Source organism: Gadus chalcogrammus, chromosome 23 (genome assembly GCF_026213295.1).
Source record: "Gadus chalcogrammus isolate NIFS_2021 chromosome 23, NIFS_Gcha_1.0, whole genome shotgun sequence".
Taxonomy (NCBI): Eukaryota; Metazoa; Chordata; class Actinopteri; order Gadiformes; family Gadidae; genus Gadus; species Gadus chalcogrammus.
The window spans coordinates 12,141,757-12,156,839 of NC_079434.1; the positions used below are offsets into that span (position 1 = coordinate 12,141,757).

A 15,083-nucleotide genomic window follows, 5' to 3' on the forward strand; every position below is an offset into this window, starting at 1 on the left:
GTGGACACTTAGGGCTGGGGGACGCCAAACCTGCAACCCTACGAATGATGCTGTAAGAGCACTCCTGATAAGATGATACGAGATGAGACGAGATGCTTCTCTGACAGCATGATAGGATGTAATGTATTCCGTATTAGTCTGGTGACGATGCATTTCTGCTGCACTAATTACTTATTCAGCGGAGCGGTTGGACGCCTTGCGCATTGACCCATGAAGAAATGAAGTCCCAAGGAGTGCTACAGTATCTCTTTTAGCTTTTAGCTGCTCCAGCATTCTCTGACCTGATTTTTTTTTATTTTTTGCTACAGACCAGCAGAGTTACTCCTCACTCGGCCAAAACAGTGGACGTTTCCTACCACAGGGTAGGGGGAGAGGTTAGGAAGGCAGCATTTACCAGGCGATTGACCAGGATCTACCCACTGCGGCTGGCTTCGCCGGGAGGTTTGGAGACCCACGTAGCCTGTGATCAGCAGCCAGCCGACCACTGGCAGCCAAGATCCCCCCTCCTCCTCTTCTCTATCCCCATGTCCTCCCCCTACACCTACACCTCCTCCTGCACCTCCTCCTCCATCTCCCACATCTCATCCTCCATCTCCTCTCCCTTCTCCTCCACCTCCTCCCCCATCTCCTCCATCTCCCACATCTCCTCCTCCCCCTACTCCCTACATCCCCTCCTCCAACTCCCCCTCCTCCTCCTCCTCCCCCACATCTCATCCTCCTCCACCACCTCTCACATCGCCTCTTCCTCTCCCCCTCCTCCACCTCCTACATATCCTCCTCCTCGGCCTCCTCCTCCATCTCTTCCTCCTCCCTCCCCCTCCTCCACCTCCATCTCTTCCTCCTCCCTCCCCCTCCTCCACCTCCATCTCATCCTCCTCCCTCCCCCTCCTCCACCTCCCTCATCTCCTCCTCCTCCCCCCCTCCTCTCCCTCCTCCACCCCCCACATCTCCTCCTCCTCCTCCTCCTCCCCTCCTCCTCCTCCTCCCACTCCTCCTCCCCCTCCTCCCCCCTCCCCCCTTCCCCTCCTCCTACTCCTCCTCCCCCTCCTACTCGCCCCTTCCCCTCCTCCTCCTACTCCCCCTCCTCCTCCACCCCTTCCCCTCCCCCTCCCCCTCCCCCTCCTCCTCCCCCCTGTGTAAACACAGAGCTAATCTGCAGTCCAGCTGCAGCTCAGGGACAGGTTGGAGGAAGTCAAGGAGAGGAGGTGGCCATGAGGCGCCGCTCCGCCAGCGGTGCGGGGCGGAGAGGTGGAGGGGGTACTTTTGACACATGATAGAGCTCGTGGCGGTCACGGCTATCTGCGTCAGCCTTATTCCTCCTCTACCGTGACTCCCCGTCTTCCATCACCACCATGAAGATGACTTGCTTTCGTCGCACTCATCGTCCTTCAACTACTGTTGGTTTCCGCCTCCCTCTCCCTCCCACTCCATTTGCATTGACTGTTTAATGGGCGGGCCGGGCTCGTTAGTGGTGCCTTAAGGTTGCAAATGCAGCTGCTCTTGATTTAACTAACAGTGCCATCACAAATTGCCCTAATGATGCAAGTGTGTGTTTGGTTTGCTGGGATAATGTTTTAATCCCTTGCATGCAGAAATACAGATTTGCAGATTGTTATATATGCATACATAACTGGCGTATCATTTACATGCATATGAGAGTTACAACAGCACAAGTCCAAATCTCTGATCCTCAGTCGTAATTCGTAGACCGCTTCCTTTCCTTAGAGGCTATTATTTTCTCCTTTTCTACCATTAAACCCACTCTCCGTTTACATCGGAATGCTTGTTTTTTATTTGGATTTGTCAAGGTCAATTCCAATGGTTGTAAACCAAGCAAAACCATATATCCTTCAATTTTACCACTATGGAGACTATGGAATAACAACAACAACAATCTCAAAAAACCAAGGGACAAACAGAGCCTTCTTAACGATTCAGGGCCAAAAGAATGTACGTTGAAGAACAATAGGTTTATATATTCACAATAAACGAACGAGGCAATAAACTAAAATCGTCCACAATCAGTCCAGCCCGGCCCCTTTTTCCAATCATCAAAAAGACCTGAACGTTGTGACTAGACTGGACCATAAAGCCCAAAGTAGGGGAGACCACCAACGCAGCCGAGCCCTTTGTAGGGCCCGTTTTACTGTCCCGAACTCACCCCCTCCAAACACACACACACACACACACACATGCACCCACACACATGGGTATGATGAGGTTTTACTGTCTAGAGGGGCTCAAGAGCTGCTGAGGCAGGCAGAACAGAAAGCAGGTTGAAACCGACCTAGGAAAACACTGGTATGTTTGGTGCTTTGATTACAAGCTAGCCGTTGGTGCTAAAACGCTAAACGACGTGTGCTGAGAAAGAATTTGTTTTCCTGTTTTCTTTTTCCTCTAAAGTCATTAGGCTACAGCCTTACGTCGCAACAGGTGTTTTAGTGGCTCATGCATTAGGCTGTTAAAAGCTTGTACAACACACACATCAAAGATAGATTTTTTTTACTTACGATTATATCTCTTTTCCTTTCTCAGTTATTTGTAGACACACAACAACCTTATACTGTAAAAAGGACATTGGTAATTTCTCATCTCAGATCTCTTTTTGTGCGCGTGTGAGTGTGTGTCTATGTTGGAGTAAGTGTGTGTGTGTGTGTGTGTGTCTCCTTGCGTCCTTACTTGTTCTGGACATCATCTCCCATGGGGGACACGCCCGTTCCTCGCTCTGTGGGAACGCTGCCAATCCACCAACACATTCCAACAGATAACGTCTGGAGAGGAGGAAGAAACACAACAACCGCAGAGAAAATGATATCAGCGTTTGGTGATTAGGATTCCATCGCAAACGTTATAACGGTGGTTTGAAAACATAGGACTTTCCCAGCACGTTCTCCATCAACATGCACTATAAGGGAGTGAGGTCGTAGCTCCTGGAACAGCTATTTCCATTGGTGGAATGAAAAATAGCATCCATCATAATTACGGTTTCAAGCATGCATATTCACTTGCAGTGTACAAGCCAAATGATTACAGAGTGGAGACTCGTTCATTTGTCACGTACATTTTGGAATAGACCACCAAGGAGGTTGCAGAGGCCTGTTGCTGTGTACTGACACGCTAATCATTAGCCTTCGCAACACAACTGTTTCTCTTTTTTTTACTCAAGAACAAAATGAGCAACATGCACAGGGGTTCATCTGAGGGCCAAGGCTGAGCATGCGATAACCGACCAGTGAACCAGTAATGTTTCCATTCTGGTAAACCCTAGCAGCAGGTCGGCTGTATGCTAATCTCAAATCCAGTAGTCGTACGGTGCTATAGCAGAACTTCTAGGGGAAGGCGGGACAGAGCCTGGGCCCGGATACAAGAAAGGGGGGGCGGAGTTACGCCTTGTTTCCTGTTTTATTATAGATATTATACAATAAATAAACTATTTTGTGCAAGTGGATGAGGCAGAAGGGCATTTATTAAGTATCTTTTTACGTCTTACGTAGGGCCGATTGGAAACCTTTACAGACAGTTTTTTAGAGTTAAATGCTGTTGGCCCGAGTTTGTGTTCGCCAATTACAGTCCAGCATCATGATTGGTCAAAACAAATATGAAGCGAAAGAAAGTGCAACGGAATTGAGTTCCTCTGCCATCAGACGTTAGATCAATATCTACTGATCTAACGTCTGATCTGTGAGGCAAGCTGTTTGCAAACCGTCCATACAACAACAACAATCAGTCTGTGTTTGTTGTTCGGATGGACATGGAGTGGGTTTACTCGACCGGCTTTGATCCAAGCTCCAAAATAAATAGGAAAATGAAGGGGATTCTTTTTCATTCTTCCCGTGTCCCAGAGGTGGAGGAGAAATGTGCTAATAAAGTGCTCAGGGAGCGGCAGAGCCCAGTCCTGCTCAGCACCACGTCACGTGGCTCAGGCACTCCTCGCTGAACGCAGCCCATGTTGGAGGGCAGAGTGTCTGTTGTACAGGGAGATGTGTGGTCTAACTGATTGGGACTCATTACATCTATATACTCATCAGGCCACCCATTAAAATGGTCAAGAGTAATAAGAAACAGTGGTGGGGGCGGTCAGGGTTGGGGCTGGTGGGTGGTGGTGTAGTCTCGTTAGGGTCAGATTTAAGTGAAAGCGGGGGACGCACAGGGGGGTCATAAGGGTAATCCTTAGGGTCTGTCTTCTTGGTCAGTGTACTTAGATCCCCCCCCCCCCCCCCCCCCTCCAGAGTCAGGGAGGGGACGTTGTTGGGTGTGTGTGTGTCTGGATGATAAGGAGTTCCACGAGTCTGTTTGCTCGTTTTGGCTCTGGCTCTCATCACAATAATCTGGCCATTGGGAAATCCAATAAACATAGAAACAAAACAGGTCCCCAGGAGAAACACGACCATCCCTATCATGTTCCACATGAGCGCACGATGGCTGTTTTTAGGAGAGCCTCTCCAAGTACAGATAGGAGAACAATGAACTGGCGTGCGTGCGTGTGTGCGTGTGTGTGTGTGTGTGTGTGCGCGTGACTGCGTGTGTGTGTTTGTGTGTACACACCGGTACCTTTCAAAGCCTGCGGGGAGGGGGAGGGGGGCTGTATACCTCGGAGCCAGTCTCTCTCCTGGGCGAGCCTCAGCCACTCTGAGACAGCCATTACATGTGATGGGTGAAGGATATGATTAAAATGGGATTACAGGGAGCAGGTAGAGGGATGATATCTCACTTGACGCGTGGACATACAAAGACCCGTATGGCTGCATATTCAGGCTTCAAAGCATGTGCGAGGCGCCACTGCCACTGCCACTGCCACACACACACAAACACACATAAAAGAAGATCCACACACAGTCGCTTTCAAAGTCACTTTTCAAAAACATATTCATAAGAGAAAACACGTGCGTGTGCTCACACTCCAACATACACACACACACACATGAACATACACACTCACAGACATTTAAAGAGAAAACACGTGCATGCCCACGCTTCAATACATGCATGCGCGCGCACACACACACACACACACACACACACACACACACACACACACACACACACACACACACACACACACACACACACACACACACACACACACACACACACACACACACACACACACAGAGAGGGGTCCAAGCTACCACATAAGCACCCATCCCCCCTTCAAGGGCTACTCCGACTCTACAGATTGCTCACACATGCTCCTGGCTCCCTGCCACCCACCTCCTTCTCCCTCCCCGGCACAGGAAGCCCAGCAGACTGACAGACAGACAGGCGGGCAGCGAGGTTGGCTGCTGTGCTGTATCGGGGGCGGTTGAGAAGGTGTGTGGCAAGGGGTCCGTTCTGCATGGGGAGTGGACCGGAGTAAGGAGCAGTGAAGCCAAATCAGTCCCCCCAAGCAGTGAGGTTTGAAATTGGGGTATAACAAGGTTGAAACCCGGTCAATCTCTCTCTCTCTCTCTCTCTCTCTCTCTTTCTCCCCCGCTATGTCTCCAAAACCTTGGCACTCTTCCTGGCGACACGCCCTCTACTTTGTAAACTGTTGGTCAGGGCTATGAAAAGAGCCGGTCTCTGTCCGTAACAAGGTTTATATTATGGTTCATTCAGCGTTGGGCTGCACATTTATTTATTCTAACCTTTGGTTTCCTATAGGTGTAGGATTTCTCTGTTTTCTCTTTTTGTAAAGTACAAGTTTATAGTCCCCTCCTAGTCTCCTCCTTTGCTTTTTGAGACAAGAATGCAGCCGCACCAATCGGATGCCATGAATCCATCTATCACCTCTTGAAGTTCACCAGCTGACTTATCGTTTTTTATCGCTCTTTCCTGGAATAACAGATTTCAACTAAAACTAAACGTCTGACAGTGCCCAAGGTAGATAGACAGCAGAACAGACTGACAGTCCAACAGACAGACACACAGTCCAGACAAGTAGACTGAAAGCCCTTAGATAGACAGAAAGATGTTAAGAAAACCACAAGAGCCGCTGTGGAATCACCCGACTAGACTGCTTCCTTCTCCACCCCTCTTCGGGTGGAGGAGGTGATGTGTCTTCTGTGGTTACTGATACTCACTGGGGAGAGGCGGACTGTGTCACCTCCCTATGTCTGAGTTCAACAAGAGGACAGAGACAGGCAAAATAGCCCCTTCGATGGCCCTCCTTGCATCACCATAACCACCGCTAGCAGCCTTTCTGGATTCCATACCCCACTTCGAGTTCATGTTGTTTTTTCTTTGGGCTTTTTTTTGCACTCTGGATGCAGTCTACCCCCGGGTTCTCTGCTCTTAAATGAACATTATCTTTTTTTCTCCTCCATTTCATTTTTAACTTGATTTATCAGCATAAAACATAATAAAGGGGAGGAACGCCATGCATGAAATTGGAGCTTTTTAGTCCCGTGTGGGAGAGGAGGACAAACTAGGGTTGTAACAAGGGTCCCCGCCGATACAAAGTGATTTACAGGCTCAATCGGTTGCGGTCACGATCATATCAGGGTTCTTTATTTCCGAACACGCTCGAGAGACGAGCGGATAAGTATTTGGTGTCTGTTTCTTTCCTCTTTCCCCTCTTTACTCCCCGGCACCCACCCATGTTTTCCTTCCTCAGAACACTACGGAGAGTACGGGAGTCATGACAGCAGGGTGGGTTTTTCATGCTACGGAATCTGGTTTGAAAAATATTGACTGAGACAGGGTGTGAGAGAGCATAGGAAGGAGTAGGAGTGAAAGAGCAGGAGGGCGAGAGAGATGTTTGGTTTCCTGATCATAGCATCATAACACAGTGGTTGATGTTATGACAGATGACTTCTTACCCAAATATTCTTATTGTACTCCGTGGACGCCTTTCATTTATAAACACACTGAGAATATTTAAGCCTGACCTTATTTCTGAAGCCTCTTTATTCCAATTTGCTCTGTAACTAATCTGTAGTCAGATTTGCTCTGTCACAGATCTGTACTCCTACTTGCAATGTAACTAATCTCGATTCAGATTTGCATTGTAAGCGTTCAGAATTCAAACATTGTAATTGTTCTTAATTATGATTTGCACTGTTACTGTTCTGTATTCAGACAATGTAACTGCTCTCGATTCATAGTTGAACTGTAACTGTTCCTGTAATCAGACGATGGAACTGTTCCCAAATCAGATTTCCACTGTTACTGTTCTGTATTCAGGCGATGTAACTGCTCTCGATTCAGCTTTGCACTGTAACTATTCTGTATTCAGATTGCAGCCTCCCGTTTGCGCCACTCGCTGACTGAGAAAAAAGCCGGTCATTAAACTGAATATCAATAAGTGCTTGACAAGAACCCCTTTATTGTTCTTTTATTTTTAGTTCACCCAGATTTTGACTCTGTAGTCGGTTCAGGAATAGAATTTTTTGTGAACATCAGAGTGCTGGTGGTTATCCAGGGGGAGAGAGAGGCATTCTCTCCCCCACCAGTGAGGAACGGAGGCTCGACGCGTGCTACCAGTATCCCCCCCAAAAATATCAAAGCGCTGCCATAATTACTATTTCAAGTCGAAGAGACTCATACATTTCCCCACTCTTCTCCCAGCGTCTCCACGCCGCGGGACTTCAAAGGAGCCGTGTCGCAGTGCTTTTTATAACTCGATCCGTTCTCTTTTTCCATAACCAGTTAGACAAAAGGAGGCCAAGAAACCAAAACCGGATTCGGATGTGAGTGCAAAAACAGGCCATAGCGGTCAGAACGCACAGCGCTGTGTCCAACATGTCTGCCGGATCCATCACAAGAGTGATTGGAGTGGGTGGGTGGGTGGGTGGGTGGGAGGGAGGGTGGGGTTACTTATGGCCTAAGCAGAGCCAATTCCCCCTGGAAGGGATTCAGAGAAAAAGGAGAAGTGGAAATAATGGGTTTAATAATGTCCTTCCCATCCTTTTGTGTAATAGCAGACTATAAACGATGGGCGTTAGGGAAGTCTGTCATTATGATCCGATATTAACTTGGGATCTGCCGCATCACAAGCATGATGTAATGTCTGACACGGCCTCGTGGAGAGAGCCGGAGATCAAAGAAAACAGACAAAACAAAAAGGAGGGTTAAGGGAGGTAACAAGTAGAAGGATCTCCAAAACTGAACCCCTCTCCTTTCATGATGACTTTTTTCGCCTCCCCCCACCTCCCTTATCCCCTCTTTACATCACAGGCCGTCGTTTTCAAGATTCGTAAGGGGGTGAGGAGTGTGTGTGTGTGTGTGTGTGTGTGTGTGTGTGTCAGAGAGGGGTGGGGGGACAGGGGGGCTGGGGTTAAAACGACAAGGGCTGTGGTATTTATCCCCCTGCCACCTTTCGCCCCTTCATCGTTATCTCTCTCTCTTGTGTCACTCCCACTCCCACCGGCCTGCTGTGAGCACGGGGGGGCCCGAGCGCGACGGGGCCCCTGCCGGCGACGTTCACATCGGCCGCCCTCTTGTTCCCCCCCCCACCCCCCCTTCCTTTTTTCGTTTCGCGTCTACGATTCGCCGAAATATCCCGCCCGTTCCCGCGCTTCATTGCTCACGTTGGACGCGAGCGTGGAACATTCCAGAATAGTAAGATAACTCAGGCTCCTGCCCCTCCTAGCTGACTCGCTCCCAAATTAAAGGCATGTGTGGAATTTCGTGGCGAAGCTCTGACATGGAAGGAGAGGGAGAGAAAACACAGAGAGAGAGAGGGAGAGAGGGGGTGTTGGGGGGGCGAAGAGAGAGGTGGGTGGGGTACACCCCCCCGCCCCTCTCCTCTCTTTTCACCTCTTCCTCCTGCTACCTTCCATCCCCCCCCCCCCCCGCAGAAGCCCCCAGCATACAGCCCCCAGCCTGCAGAATAAAAGGCATTATGGGGAGCCCGGGTCTGGCAACACATGCTCCAAATACCCCTTTAATCAAAAGAAAATAAACCCCACCACGCTGGCCCTTATTGCCGTGTCTGTGTAAGTTAACCTGCCCCGCCGCTGGAGAAGTAGAACCTGCTGTTGGCAGCCTGATTATGCTAGAAGGCTGTAAGCCCACCGCTGCCCAGACACCAAAGCCGGAGGAAACGCCCGCTCTGCACACAGAAGGTCCACCTCAGGCCTTTTGTTTTGGTTTTCTATTGGAGGAAATGAAGTCAAATGGAAATATTGTTCTTCGCTTACTCTTATCGATGGATCTGGAATCAATACAGAACACGAGCGCAAACCAAATAAAAACGGAATAACCTTGTGTTGTTGTTTGTACGTGTGTGTGTGTGTGCGTGTGTGCGTGCAGGGTTTGGGGGATTGTTATGAAATATAATCATAACAATCTATTTACATTGCTCCAGCTTTTCTGCTTGGCTCGTAGGATGTAGTCCTGTCCAGTGTTTGCTCAATGGCCTGTTAGGGGAGCTTATTCTCAGCCAGCTAAAGCATTCCAGTGTCGAGGGGTTTTCAGAAGGGACCTTATCGCGCGTCCACATCACAATTCAGCAGGATCTAGAGTGATGCCAGCACCCCCGAACCTGATGCCAACACAACAGCATTTTGGGGGTTCCAGTGGACCACAACGCGGCTCCTGTTACCCTGCGCTTTGGGGACGGGGGAATTTGTGTGGAGCAAGGCCCCCCCGTCCAGGAAAACAGCACCGACGGTTTGTTGGTCTTCAGTCTTTGGGGCTTGCATGGTCTCTTCCTCTGTCTCCCCCCTACACTCTGCATGGACCCAGACAGGACTATCCTGTTACCATAATGACTGCCATTAGTGGAAGAACCCTCTGTCTCTTACACACACAGGTCCCCCCCAAAAACATACACACTCGGACCCTCCTATCTATCTATCTGGAGCAAGGACACTAGAGAGAGTCTCTCTCTCTCTCTCTCTCTCTCTCTCTCTCTCTCTCTCTCTCTCTCTCTCTCTCTCTCTCTCTCTCTCTCTCTCTCTCTCTCTCTCTCTCTCTCTCTCTCTCTCTCTCTCTCTCTCTCTCTCTCTCTCTCTCGCCTTTGGGAGGCCAGTTAACCTCACTGGATCCCAGCTGAACTCAGTCCCACTGGACCTGGAGATCCTGCATCTGAACTCTCATCAGCCTCCTCCATGAAAGCCCCCTGACAACAACAATGCTCTATTTACCGTAGCCTCCTTGTGCAGATGACAGGAGAAGGACTGAGTCTGTTGGAAGCGGGCGATGCATCCTCAACAATCCTATGGACTTACCTCCAAAGCTTCAAGGAAGCATTGTTGTTTCATCATTATTCATTATTATTCATCGTTAATGAGGCATGCACATTTATTAAAATGACATGTGGTAGGAGAGTTTGATCTGAAATGATTGACAACATAAAGAAGAAAAGAGAAAGGATGACGAAACGGTCAAAGAAACCCTTGGGGTCTTCATCCTGATCTGTTTAGAGGCAGACCAGTGACCTTTGCACTGTGCTTCAAGGCACCGTGCTAGGACAACAGAAGCTCCTTATTTCAAACATATGTCAAAAAAAAGAGTACCCATTTCCCTATTCATACCGTCTGGTAGAAGCCATCCCGTCATCCATCTCTCAAGCCATCCATCCCTCCAACCAACCCCTCCATCCAGCCACCCATCCATCCATCCATCCATCCAGCCATCCACCATACTGCCACTCAGCCAGTGATCTGGCCAGACGTCTCTCTCTCTCTCTCCCCCCCAGCTGGGACCTGGCCGGCTCTAACAGGAGCCCATGATCCAGCACTAGAGAGATGATAACGGTGGGCTTCATTAACCACGCCGTGTGAACCTGAACCAGGAAGCCCACAGGAGAAGGAGGGGGGGGTTATTAGGTGTTTTTTCCTCTTACGCAACAGAATCCGGTGGGGGTGGTGGGGTTCAGCTTTTTAATTGGAGCCAACGAGCGAGGCGGGAGCTAGGGAAGAGGAAGAGGAAGAGGTGGGGAGGAGAGGAGGAGGAGGAGGAACACGGAGGCGAGCGGCGGCGTGGGGGGGGGGAGGGAGGCTGTGATTGGTGGAACATCGTGTCTCTACGTCTCTGATCTGAGGTGGAGGCGAAGGAGACAAGAGGATGACTGGAAAATGTGCCGGGAAAGTAGAATAGTTCTCCCGAGATCCAGGTTGCGTTTGTACCCTTCCCCTTCTCCCGCGGTCTGCAAAAGAGAACCGCGATGCCGCTCCCGCCGATGGCTTTGCATCGGGAGATGATTGAGGCAAGCAGTTGTGATGATCCACAGATGCACGCCCAGAGACTGTTTGGAAATGTATTTTCTTTTCTTCGTTTGGTTTGCTTTGGGAATTTGGTTTGAACTAACTGGTGTCCTAGATTTCATAAGCTTCTCCGTGTAAGATTCAAGGCCGATGCACATTTGCAAACAATCGTCAGGATTACGGAGGAATAATATTGCAGTACCTTCAAGAGCTGCGTGTAATAGACCTTGAAAGAATAAGGAACACAAAACAAACCTGGAGTGTGCACCTGCACCACGCCCCCGTTACGTTGTGTTCCTCTCTGTTCATCCGGAGCACTAGAACGACGCACATGACAATGTGGGGGTGAGACGGAGCATCCCAAACATCAATCCAACGACACAATACTCCTCTGTGTTCCTGCCAGTGGATCTGAACACACACGCAGACACACCCAGACACAGAGCGCTCTTTGTGGAACACGCCTTCTTGTACACACACACACTGTCCTGAGCTGAGCCCACCACCACCACCTTCATCATCATGCCCATGAGCCCTGGGAGGATCCCTTCCCCTTTTTTTAGTACGCTATCTGCATCTTCCAGACGCTTCTGAAACAAAAAAAAGACCCTGGAACAAAGCCGTGACTCACAGGCGGCCTGGGCTAAGCACTTGTGCACGTGCATGTGAGCCCAGCACTCAGTAACAACTGCGCACGGAGCACGACGGCGGCGCGTGCGTGGGGGACCAGCGCTCAGCAACGTATGAAGAGCGTGTGCGCGTTTTTTGTGCGTCAGTCAGTTGGTGCGGACACAATTGCTGTACTGCTATATTTAGCCCGTGTCTAGAGTCATTCATGCTCTTTAATCTGATTCCGACGAGGGCTTCGTTTCGATCTGTGTTTAACCCCCCTCATACTGTCCAGTTATCCCGGTCCTGCACAGTTTTGTAGCAGCCGGTGAGATGGAAACAAGCTCTTCTTTGTAGCACCTCGCCCAGCGTGGGCACAGCTTGTTTTGAATCTGTCTGATTTAATTTCCCTCTTCCCTTCTCGTCCACACACACACACACACACACACACACACACACACACACACACACACACACACACACACACACACACACACACACACACACACACACACACACACACACACACTCAGATATCCAATTTGTACTTACGGGAATAGAGAAAGTTTGAGCAAGGGGGAAGAGGGGGGTGTGCAGGGAGAGAGAGAGAGGTGGGACGACGACAGCAGTATAGGAATTCAGCAACCACCTTCAAATGGCATCTGAAATTAATTGCCCACAAAAGGAATTTCACGGAGGGGATTGTTTTCCGTTGAACTGTGTGAGTGTGGAGTGCTCTGTCTACGGTACTGTATGGATAACTACTCAAGAAAACCAAAAAATGAAAAGCCTCCCAATCGTTCACACTAAGGAGGAATGAATGAAACGCTGCTGCGGCTTTGAATTGAAAAAAACAATAAAAAATCCAATGAGGCGACAGTTTCCGATTATAATAACAGGATCGTATCTTCGGGATTCCTTGGAAAGACCCGCATGAGTTATAAATAATTGCGGGCCATGCATGGAAACCCGAGCATGTATGTACGACTGGGGTTGCGCGCGGACGGCGAACTGAACAGATGTGGAAACTGAAAGGGAGCGTTTGAAGAACATAAACGTCCACATTGCTGCATGTGTGCAACGACGAGACTTATGGGTCCATATGTGAAAGAGCAGGCCAGGTCGGTCCGGTAGGGACGAGTGTTGGATTGGAGAGGGCAATAGTTCAGCCTGTCCTTCACAGCCGATAAGACCCATCATGCTGTCCTGTGATGCTGCAGACCTAACAGCGGATAAGTGGGGAAAGCCAGGCAGGAAGGAGGGAACGGGATCTGTTTGTGTATGTGTATGTGTATGTGTACGTGCTCGTGCGCGTGTGCTGCTTGCTCGGCACAGCGCTTAAGGGTCCTGGAGCCTTTGAACCACCAGACGAGATAAGACTGCACAATATACCTAATCAATATTGATACGAGGAGGCAGTATGACTGACTGAAATATTTATACCCCATGGCAATATAGAAGTGGAAGAACAAAATGCAGTGTGCTTGTGTGGGCTTGATAGTAAACAACTACTTGGGGATGAATTTTCTTTTCGTTTTATCAACTATGATAAAAGGCTGCTATTAGCCCATGTACGCATCTTATTACTCTACTATATTTATAACTATACTCACTGCAACTGTTTCTGCCACACCTGGTTTACAGCAGAGCCATTTAGAGGACTTCATCGTCTCTCCAAACACTGTGGATCATAGGAAGCAGCAGCTGGACTCCGGATATTTAGGGAAGTCATCTTGTTTTTAATGCACCCAGGCACCAAAGCAAAACATACAACACACGTGCACTGACAGTGCATGTTCTAAAAACACATCCCCCCTGTTGTGTGTGTGCGTGTGTGTGTAAGCACTTACACACAGAGAGGTCCCGAGACGGCCCCTGTGGCCAGCACAGAACAACACAGGCCCTTCTAAACCATGAACTATGTTTTCTGGGTCCTTTCTGCGGCCTGACGAGAGACGGCGCGGAAAAGAATGTGCAAAACACCACGGCGGAACTATCGCTGCCCCTGGCTTGCCAATAGCGTGGTGCCAGCCTCCAATTAGGCCCTCATGCTTCCTGCTCCACAACAATGGCTCTCCATGTGGAGACTGCTCTGTTCCAGGCGTCCCTCAACATTGTCCACAGTCTGTGCTCATTGCCTTGGAAGGTGGACCGACCCAGAGGTTAGCCTCTTGGGCCTTGTTGTTTATGCCGATAGAGGTGAGGGAGGGCAGGAGGGAGGTAGGGGAGTCAGTGGTAAGCCCAGTGGTGGGCGTTGTCAGAGGTCATTAGTTCACGTCTCACGTGAACTTTGTTCCCCAGCCACTCTTTTTGCCCGTGCAGTGTGTGTATTGTTCGTTATAGGCTGGTGAGCGATGGCGTGCATTATGGGTGCAGTCTTGCTTTCCCAACCAGCAATTTTTTAGCCGGGTTCCATTTGGAGCAGCACAGAGCTGCGCCATGTTGAATCGGTATCTGTATTGAGGGAAAATTTGTCAGGTTCCCATCCCAGCCCTCTTGTCACTTGTTCCTAAAACATGGAAGCAAGCGTAATGGCCTCTTACAATGATGCTGGGAACAATTAGAGGAACTCGAAGGGGAAGTTGCTTTTTGGAGATTACTTTCCACGTACAAGGCCCCGCGGCACCTTTATAGAGTGGCAGGGGAAAGCTAAGTGCGCACGTGGGGGGGGGGGGGGGGGGGGGGGGGGGGGGGAGTGGAAGCCGACGGCTCCTCAGTGCTGCGCTACTCGCTGAAGTGCACGCTAACGTGTGTGATGTTTAGTTTTTTCCGAGGCAAAATGGGAATGGGGCGATTTCAGCGAATGGCACCCCTGAGCCATGAGCAGGTTGTTGAACACTTTCAGGCTATGGATAACAAAAAAAAGAAATTGAATAAAAACAAAACAGAAAAGGAATTCAACTGCACACTTATCACTCTATTCTCTAGGCTACCAAAACCCCACCGCCCCGAATTCTTCCCGCTTGTTTTTTGTAACCCTAGGGTCACCTATTTCAAATTCCGGTAAGGCTCTGATGGAACTTCGGGGGCCCAAGTAATAGCAGCAACATCAACTCTGAACCACAGTCGCCACGGCCCAGTGAACCCCCCCCCCCCCCCCCCCCCCGGCCCCGGAGAGAGAGCCAATCCATCTTCACGCTCCCTCTTTCTCTCTCTTCTTCTATGTCTTTTTTTGGGATGCCAAATTTGCCTAATAAATCAGAGCCCACGGTGTGCCGCCTGAAGACACGGAGGAGATGAGGGCCACTGGTGAACGGGTAGACAAACACACCCCTGGTCCCTCTTTCAGAGTAAGTGCTCCATCACGCCGTGGACACCTCGCCATAAAACCTCCTCCTCCTCCGC

At 49.7% G+C, this 15,083-nt stretch overlaps 1 protein-coding gene across 3 annotated transcripts in view; it reads right to left on the reverse strand.

The window, feature by feature from the left end:
* The window catches only part of jcada (junctional cadherin 5 associated a), a 30,794-nt gene extending 28,141 nt beyond the window's left edge, over positions 1–2,653 (reverse strand). For all 3 annotated transcript variants that reach the window (XM_056583986.1, XM_056583985.1, XM_056583984.1), the window contains exon 1: positions 2,511–2,653. The gene's annotated coding sequence lies outside the window, so the exon portion shown is untranslated. The remainder of the gene's footprint in view (positions 1–2,510) is intronic.
* Positions 2,654–15,083: the final 12,430 nt, after the last annotated feature.